Source organism: Cyprinodon tularosa, unplaced genomic scaffold (assembly GCF_016077235.1).
Source record: "Cyprinodon tularosa strain WSP-4 unplaced genomic scaffold, ASM1607723v1 ctg909, whole genome shotgun sequence".
Taxonomy (NCBI): Eukaryota; Metazoa; Chordata; class Actinopteri; order Cyprinodontiformes; family Cyprinodontidae; genus Cyprinodon; species Cyprinodon tularosa.
In genome coordinates this window covers 238,291-247,500 of record NW_024039684.1, presented here as the reverse complement: position 1 = coordinate 247,500, position 9,210 = coordinate 238,291, and the positions used below count along the sequence as shown (strand labels likewise).

Genomic DNA, 9,210 nt, shown 5'->3' with positions numbered 1-9,210 from the left:
ATCCATCCATCCATCATCCATCCATCCATCCATCCATTGTTTCTATATTTCTTATTTCTGATTAATCAATAAATATCTCCTCCCATGAGGATTTTCTCCAATTATTTCATATTTAACAGTCCAACTATAGAGAGCCATATATAACGTTCTGTTCAGGTGGATCAGAACCATAAATGGACCTGCCAGGGTGATAGATGCTCAGTTTGACTGTTCCATTCGGGTCCATATATAAAATACCTGATCTGGACACCCGATCCGGGGGTCAAGGCTGAATGAATAAAATCCCTAAAGCAGTGAGGACCCAGCCCCCCATGACAGGATGAGAGACACAAACACCGACTCCCATATTTGGAGAACCCTCAGTAGATCAGCCTAGACGCAGGATGAGCCTCAGCCAGCCTCCGTTCTCAGGATCTTTATCGTAAGAGGATCAGGTCAACTCTGCAGGTTCATCGTTTGAACAATGAATGAAGGAAACGGCTTAAAGGTAACGTCTCATAAACATGAAGACATCTGCGTCCCCTAGAGGACATGTCCATCTTTCATAGAAACCCTTTAATGAAACAAAGAACAGTAAATGCTCCTGGTTCGTTAGCCAGATGAGCTGCTGATGGTTGAAGAAATTCACCGGCGGGTTAGTGATCCAGCTGGACCACGGAATCATGTTTGTCATAAAAGCATCCAATGAAACCTGAAGTTAAAAGCGACTGGTGTAAATCCAGCAGTGAAGTAAACAAGGATCAGCCTGAGATGTTTTTCCTCCGAGAACATGACTGGAAATATACCATAAACTTCCTGTTAACTATATCTCAACTTTCAGGATGACGTCTCAGCTTTTGGTTCAAACACAAACTGTTTTATTTTCTTAGTTTTAATAAGAAAGAGACATTTTAAAGCTTTTAATCTGGCTCTAGTCTCACTGTCATATTATAAGGAACGGCTTAATAACAACAAGTAATGTCAATCAGTTAAATAAACATCAAATGTACCTGTGAAAGTAAGAAGATCTGTGTCTGATTCCTGAACGGTCCAAAAACTCTGCAGCAGGTAGAAAAGAAAGAGTCAGGTTGGGCCCAGAATTTACTAAATTAAGCAAAAAACTAAAGACAGAATAAAAGACGTCGTCTCAAACTTGAATCTGATTTTTGTTCTAAACAAAAAAGAAAACCCAGCGACCTTCAGCCAGAGCCTCTGCTGGGCATCCGTCCGTCTGTCCGTCCCTCACAGTCCGTCTCAGCGTCCCCTCCGTAGCCCAGAACCCCTCCCACCAGCAGAACCCCTCCCAGAGACACCGTTAATCTGCTCCTCTGTTAAACATCCCTGAAGTCCAGCTGAAACTCCAGAAAAGGAGAAGAGGCAGGAAATGAGAGAGGACGGCTGGTTTGAAGGGGTTCAGTTACCTCCATCATGTCTGCGAGCTGATTGGCTGTTAAGCATCAGCTGCTTTCACCCTCCTGGTAACCTTTATCAGATCATCTGAACAGGTTGAAGTGAATTCTCCATCTGGTTCTGGTGTCTCTTCTTCTCCTGTCCATAACACCCTGTCCATCCCCTCATGATGGACCAGAACTCTACGCTGCTGTGGTTCTGTTAAACTGATTTATCATTAAGATCCTGCAGGGACTGAGAAAACGATGTCAGCACCAAGGACAATTACTGACTCTTCAATGCCCCCCCCCCCCCCCCCCCCCCAACACACACACACAGTTATTTAGACCCTGCATGACATCATTACAAACACAGATCAGTTTCAGGGCTAATCTCCCTGCTTCTTCAGTCATGTTTCTGTCACTTATAAACAGAGGTGGGTGTTGCTTTCACTCAGTTCCATCAACACCTTTGTTTCTAGATGTTGGAGCTTGGCCTGTTTTCCAGTGTAGTCCTGTTTCTCTGACTGTGACTAACTGGATGTGCTCTCTTTATCCTCTGACATGGGAGCTGGCTCGGAGCTCGTCTGCCTGGCTGTGTGTTTCCTGGACGGGGCCGCCTGTGGAGCTGGTTGACAGTTGCCTTTTGTATCTATGCTTCTTTTTCTATGTCTGCTTCTGTCTCCTTGAACCCCAGTGGGCCTCAGCAGATGGCCGCTCACACTGAGCCTGGTTCTGCTGGAGGTTTCTTCCTGTTCAAAGGGAGTTTTTCCTCTCCACTGTCGCTACAAGCATGCTTAGTGAAAGTTGGGGGAGTGGTGGCCTAGTGGTTAGGGCATAGACCTTTGAATCCTGATGTTCTGAGTTCAAGACCCACTCCTACAGACTGCCACTCTGGGTCCCTGAGCAAGACCTTTAACCCCCCCTGCTCCCCAGGCGCTGCACAATGGCAGCCCACTGCTCTCCAAAGGGATGGGTTAAATGCAGAGAATTTCTTTGCTCTGTACTTGTGACAGTGGAATGACAATAAAAAAGCAGAAAAAACAAAAACAAGAAAAAGTGACCAGAGATGACAAAATGTGAATTGGTGCTATACGCACTTTAAGAAATGGAAATGTCATTAAAGCTGTTAAAAAAATTGTTTTGTATACAATCTGTGTGTACAAAACGACACTATAAGTTGTCTAAGTCTAGAAATAAACTGAATTGAATTGAGTTTTATTTTTTGTTTCTGTTTATTGTTGCTTTTAGAACTGTGTAATTTGGCCTCTTTGGGATCTGATCTGGTTTATTCTCTTATTTTCCGTTAGTTCATCATAATGTTTTAATAGTGACAAAATCAGGATATTTGTCCACAATCGTACTTTACTGCCTGTCATCATGTGAGTGTCTAACATTTCCCAGCTTTATTTCAGAGCAGACGGTTTAAGTTGGACTGACTGAACAGGTGCCAATGTTTTCATGACCTTCATGAAACTGAGACTTAAACACAGTATTGTTTGCATTCATGGCTGGACTGGATCCTAAAACATAAAGATGACATCGGAGGCCATGAATCCATTCTGTCAGGCCTGATAAAGATAGAAGTCCAGACATGGGAATGTGTGTTTGACAGCCTGCTGCAGAATCAGATCACGCCCCGAGAGGGCTGACATTTAAGTCTTGTTGTCACCCAAGTGTCCCACAAACAGACACAGGTTTTACTTCCACCTTTATGAGACTGCCAACTGACACCCGTCCATCTCTGCTAAAGCTCAATCCTGCCACAGCTCGGATTTTCTGCTCCAAAATCAGGAGTAAAGAGACAGGAGGCTAAATCAGGACAAACCTTTTCAAGTAATGAAACCCCTACATCAAGGGTGTAACTTTGTGATAAAAGTTGGTGGGGAGACTTTAAGGGTGGGGGCGCTCTAAGTGTGAGGGCGCTATAAGGGTGGTGACGCTCTAAGGGTGAGGGCGCTCTAAGGGTGGTGACGCTCTAAGGGTGAGGGCTGTTGTGGGAAAATTTATATCTTTATCTCATCTATATATTAATATTCATATTTACTCACTATAAAAGTTTTCACTCAGTCTGTTTCTCTCTCAAGGCCACACCATTCCCTGCAGAATGTTGTTTGTAGACCAGACATAGCTTCTTCCCATAACAATCCAGATTCTTTCTCAAGGTTTATTCATAACATGTTACTGTTCAAAGTGTGTGTAATTTGTTATGACTCTGACTGCTTTCCATTGTTGTAACTAGGGGGGAACGAACCCTGCCCAGATCAGAACAGAGCAGAATGCTGTGCCATGATGACTGTTCTCTCTTTGCAAAGATTTTAATAAATGTGCCGACTGAGTGAAATCCATCGATCTCCGTTTATTTAACTAGGATGAATAGTTGAATACTTTTTTCCCACGACAATTTGGCGTTGTCAAGGCAGTTCTCTTTGACTGATTTTTTCTGAGGACAGCGATTGTCAGAAGTGTCAGGTACCGCCTGGAGGAAGCAGTCTTCCAGCCTCGATACCCCGGTTAGAAGGTTAAGGGAGTGAGGACTTCTGGCATCGAGGTCCCTGGAGGTCAGCAGGAGGATCAAAACCAACCATTTTTTTTTGAGACGGTGAGATGAATCTTTTGTCGGCACAATTTAGATTAGATTTCAAAAACTAAATCACAAAACAACAGGTTGTTTACAGATTTAAAGATAATTAGAAATCAAATTCTGGAAAATTTGTTCAAACAAAGTCCTTTTCTTCTCCATTAAAACTATAATCTAGCAAGAAACTAATTAATAGGTTAATTATTTTAATGCACTAAAATTTGTATAATACTACAGATTATACATATGAAATAACAGATAATTTTCCTTTTTGGGGAGCAGAAAGGCAATTCAGGTTTTTGTTCCACCTGTGAACCAAAAGACCTTGCATAGGAACGTGAGGCTCTCTCCAAGGGTGAGAGGAAGGTTGTAGGTGCCACCAGAAGGCATTTAATTTTACTGAGACGTCGGTAATCTAGAGTGGGATCCCCCCCAGTTATCCAGGTCGGCAGCCAGAGGAATGGTGTGCATATTGGAAACCGGTAAATTACCTGTAGATAATGGGACAGAATTGCAGTTCTAGAGGAGTAGAACAAAAGGCAAGGTTCCAGGGAATTGTCAACTGCCCAAGGAGAAATTTTTGATCAATTGCAGAGAAAGTAGGGTTCTTTTAATGTTGCAATAGACAAGAATGTTAAAGATAAGATAAACAAATATCGTGAGAAGTTAGAGGCTAAAAAGAAGGTAAGGTAAGAAATTTACAGATTTTGAAAAAAAAAAAAAATGGAAAAAGAAAAAAGAGAAGAAAACAGTTTAAAATGATAGATGGTTAAAAGGAGAGTTCAAAGAAACTCTCAGCTTCAAAATGAAACAGGTTACAATAAGAAGTCAAAAAAAAAAAAAGAGTGTTTAAACCTGATACTGAACTTATTTACACTGAATTACATATTAAACTTACACTATACTAAGTTATAATAATGAATTTTAATTTCAATGGTGCTTTTAAAGAAACAAAACTCTCTCAATTTTTACAGGAAGTTAATAACTCAGCTAAAAATAAAAAACTATTTAAATTATTAGAGAAAAAAAGTAAGTAGGGCATAAAATACGGTCAAATTAAAACTTTAAAAACCGAAAAAAAACTTAAAATAGAATAAAATGGAGGAATTAACCTGAAATTAAATAAAGAAAACATACAAAATTAAATAGAGAAAAGTAAGGTTGATGATAAAAACAAAATTTGAGAAAATTAGATGAGAAAAGTTTGTGACGAGAAGGGAACGTGACTTAAGGTGACTGAAGGAATGAACAGCCTGGTTGGCTTTCACTAAACCATGATTCTTTTAGTGTAATTTCTGATCAAATTAGAACCAACCTTAAATATCTAAACCAAAAATTATCTTTTTAAAAGAGAGAATCTCAGCAACAACTGTCTTTTCCTATGTCGGCTTCAGGACTGGAAAACAAAACGTTTATTATCAGGCCTGTGGTTGTTTAAAAACAGGACGGGTCTGGTTTTGTTCATTTCCTGCTGTCACCATGTTCCATAATGTTATGGACGGACCTGGAGATGAAAACTGAGGCAAATCCAGAGAGAGAAAAGGGTCCAAACATGGTCTGACACAGTAGTTGTGAAATGCGCACAGGTTTTAGTCACAAACCAAATTCTCTATTTCCACAGCAGCCACTGGAGAGATTAGCTTCATCTCTTCATGATTTTGTGGTTGTTGCTTTGTCCCTGTGCCATGAATGTCTGAGGTTCTGACTAAGACAGAGAAAAGGTGATGGTTGCTCTGACTTATGAAAATGTAAACAAAACAGCAACTTATAGATGAATAATATAATCCAATAGGATAAAATCTAAAGTTATGTGTCAGTTTAATCTGAATTAGATTTCTCTAAATGAAAAACTAAGAGAATTTGATTTTCCTTTCCTCCAAAAATATTATTATTTACTTATATCATTTAAAACATATAAACAATGAAATCAGAAATTTTCATCCCTTAAGTGTTTAAAATAAATAAACCTTACAGTTTGCCAAATATATGGGATATAGTTTGGGAAAATGCAACTAAAATATATAAAAGCTATGAGTTTATTAACTAATATTATAGATTTTCAAAAATAACTAATTAATTCCTGAAAGATTTGAATCAAAGTGGCATATTTTCCTGAGAGAGTGAAAAATTAATAATCATTTTTTGGCACATTTAAAACAAGTATGTTTAAAAATAAATAAAACCTAAAACCTGCTTAATGGATTTAAATCTAGGATGATAAAAAATGAAAAAAAAACATCCTAACTTTCAGAATTAGAACTGAAATAACACCTGACATAAAGTTATAAATGGTTGGCTTACAGCAGAATAGTAACTGATTCGCTGTTTATTGACTAGAGTTAAAGTACCTGCGTATAAATAGACAGAAAAGCGTCCATTTTACCGTTGACCCAGTTACAGGAGGTTCGGTAAAGATGGGCAGGCTAAGGGCCCCCCCCCCCCTGTTGGAGCCAAATGCTTGATTTATGATTGAATATTTATTTCTAGTTACCTATTTTTGTCTGGTTTTGGTACAATATATATGAACATGAAATATTTTGGTTTGAAGTATAAGTTGACTGACTTAATTATGAAATTATGAATTTGTTTAGTTGTGTTTTGCTGCCATTCATAATTTACGTTGTTTCTCGCCTCCGCCCCTTCATTATGGACAGGTGACTGCAGCACCTGGATTATATTGGAGTTGGCTATTGGGGCCGGGTGAGCTTTTGGATTCAGTCAGCGCAGCCATACAGTTTTTGACCGCTTCTGATGATTATTGTTGTTTTCTTTGAGTGGCAAAAAAGCAACGAAATGAGCCGAAATGATCTGCCTGTCACGTCATGTTGCGGTAAGAAAATTTAAGTTTGTTTTGATTTTGGAAAATAAAGCGTTTTGAACAAGAGGAAAGAAAGTTTGCTGATTACATGGTCACATTAAACAACATCTAACAGATCTCAAGCGAGTCTAACTTGGATGCTTCTGAACCAAGAGCCAAACGCATCTTTATTGGAAAGATTGCGCTATTACCCCCCGTGAGAGAAAAGGGCCTGACACACATTAAGGTTTGCATGCAACAATTACATTTAATCATTTATGTTATGGCCATTTGTTTGTGTTTTGTTTGTCTTATCTGTTTGTCTTATATGTTGTCTGTAGTGTCTGTGGATCCACTCTAACTATTGTCTGTTGTCCATTTGTGAAATGATAGTTTAGTTATTTTTTGTCTTGGTAAAATAGAAATTAGGGAATAATTAAGGTTAAACTGTAAAATAAGGACAGTTTCTAGTTTCTGTGGCTCATTCTTCCCCCTAACCTGTTTTCAAAACAAAGCAGGAGTTAAATGTGTTAAAGTTAATGCACAGCTGTTTAAATTGATAATAAAGGGGATTGACATAAGGTTCAAATATCACAACAAATAAAGTTTAATGAGACAGATTTTAAAAATTAAATCAAATGAACAGATTATGCTTGTTTAACAATAATTGGGCATTTCTTCAAATAATCAAGGACCTGAGTCATTATTTAAATGCTAAATGCTAAAGTTTAATTTGTTAACCTTAATTCTTTAAGATTTAGATTAAACTTTAAGGGTAAATAAATCTATATGTGTGTAGCACAAATAGCTTGTATAAAAATAAATTAGGCTGATTGAATTTGCTTTTAAATTCTTTACAATTCTTTAAGAAGTAAATCTATCTTAAGCTGATCTGGAATAAATATGCAAATTTATTTAACATAATTATTGGTTAATAATTATACGGTGTTCAAATGACTCCATTGGAAATAATGATGATAATAACATTATTTAATAATAATAATAACAATAACATTAATAATAATGATTACAATGATAGAGGATATAAATAACAGGATTTAATTCCTACATTAAGATGAATGGTGGAGACTTTAAAATGACCTATTCTCAATGGATCCATAGCTCAGATATCTCTGGAGGTTAAATTGACTGAAACTTTGTAGTTTTTCTTCAACAGAACATATTTTATTTGTTCTGATGAAGAAAAGGGTGGAAAGAAGATAAAACAAGAGAAAAACAGCAAAGCTAAACTCATAAGGATCCATATAGATGCTGTTTATTTTTCCATCTGGAACAGTCCATGTGGAATTTGGGTTGATAATTGAGAGCAGAATAAATAAACAACCTAAAGAAACGACTGCTAGACTTCTGGATGAAGTTTGAACACCTCAGCCTGACTGTCTGATGTGCGTTTGGGAAAAACCAGCTTTGTTGATGTTTGTTGATGGTTCAGCTTCTTGCACCCCTGGTTTGGTGTTTCTTCACCTCATGAAACTCCTTTTTTCTGGTTCTTTGATTTTGTTTCGCCTTGGAAACATCGTTCTTGAAATCGGATAGAAAGCCTATATTCTTCTTCCACACACATCATGTCTGGTGAAAGCAGCAGAGAAGGCTGTGCTGCAGCGTCTCCCCTTGTTTACATTGCTGCAGCCCACTGACACACACAGTCCTCTGCTGAGGAGAAGTTTGTTTGGATTTCTGCAGGTGCAGAAGTGATAAGGGTACCGAACACTAAGGAAGTACATTTACTGGGTAAGTTTGAAATTATGGAATAATTCAATGATTTATGACAAAGTTTAAAATTCAAATTTTAATCTAAAGTTCTTTAAGCTATATGACCTTATTTTTATCTCCTATTGTTTGTGAAAGGGTAAGATAACATCTGATCAGTCCTTCCCTCAGCTGCTTTAATTCAGCATGTTGGTAACTTTGACTCCCAGTTTTCCTCCCAGTGAGCTCATGACGGGTCGACCCGTTCCTGGACCACAGAACAGGCCTGACCTCTGACCTCTGGCCAGACTGGGACTGACAGGTGACACATTAAAATGACCTACAAGACCTTTTTTCCCCTTAGTCAGAGAAGGCTTTACAGAGGGACCAAGGTGCCTGGAGACCCTGATGCAGGACCATCACAGCCATCCTTCCATCCTTCAGCAGGAGGAGGTGTGGCTCAAAGTCATCAAAGAAAGTGATCAGAGCTCATCTGAGCTCATCTGGAAGGAACCAGGAAAAGCTTCAACAATCAGAATAAAGGGGCAGAATAATCCCCTCTGATTGGTTGATTAACACATCAGTAGTCCGCCTGATGTGTTGAGGACCAGCTGTTCTGTAGACAACGTTCAAAATGTTGCCTGTATAAGTGACCAACATCAACAGAAAGATGAAGATGAAGGTCCAGAAATAGTTTTGTTCAGCAGAGTCCGATAACTGCTTCAGCGTCTTACTTCTAGCGTCAAGGCAGACCT

General features: G+C 38.5%; 1 protein-coding gene across 1 annotated transcript in view; it reads right to left on the bottom strand.

Moving 5' to 3' along the window:
• LOC119776106 overlaps window positions 1-1,287 on the bottom strand; it is a 4,175-nt gene extending 2,888 nt beyond the window's left edge. Inside the window, exons 1-2 of the mRNA XM_038274345.1 lie at window positions 1,177-1,287; window positions 990-1,036 (exon numbers count right to left, since the gene is read on the bottom strand). The gene's annotated coding sequence lies outside the window, so the exon portion shown is untranslated. The remainder of the gene's footprint in view (window positions 1-989; window positions 1,037-1,176) is intronic.
• Window positions 1,288-9,210: the final 7,923 nt, after the last annotated feature.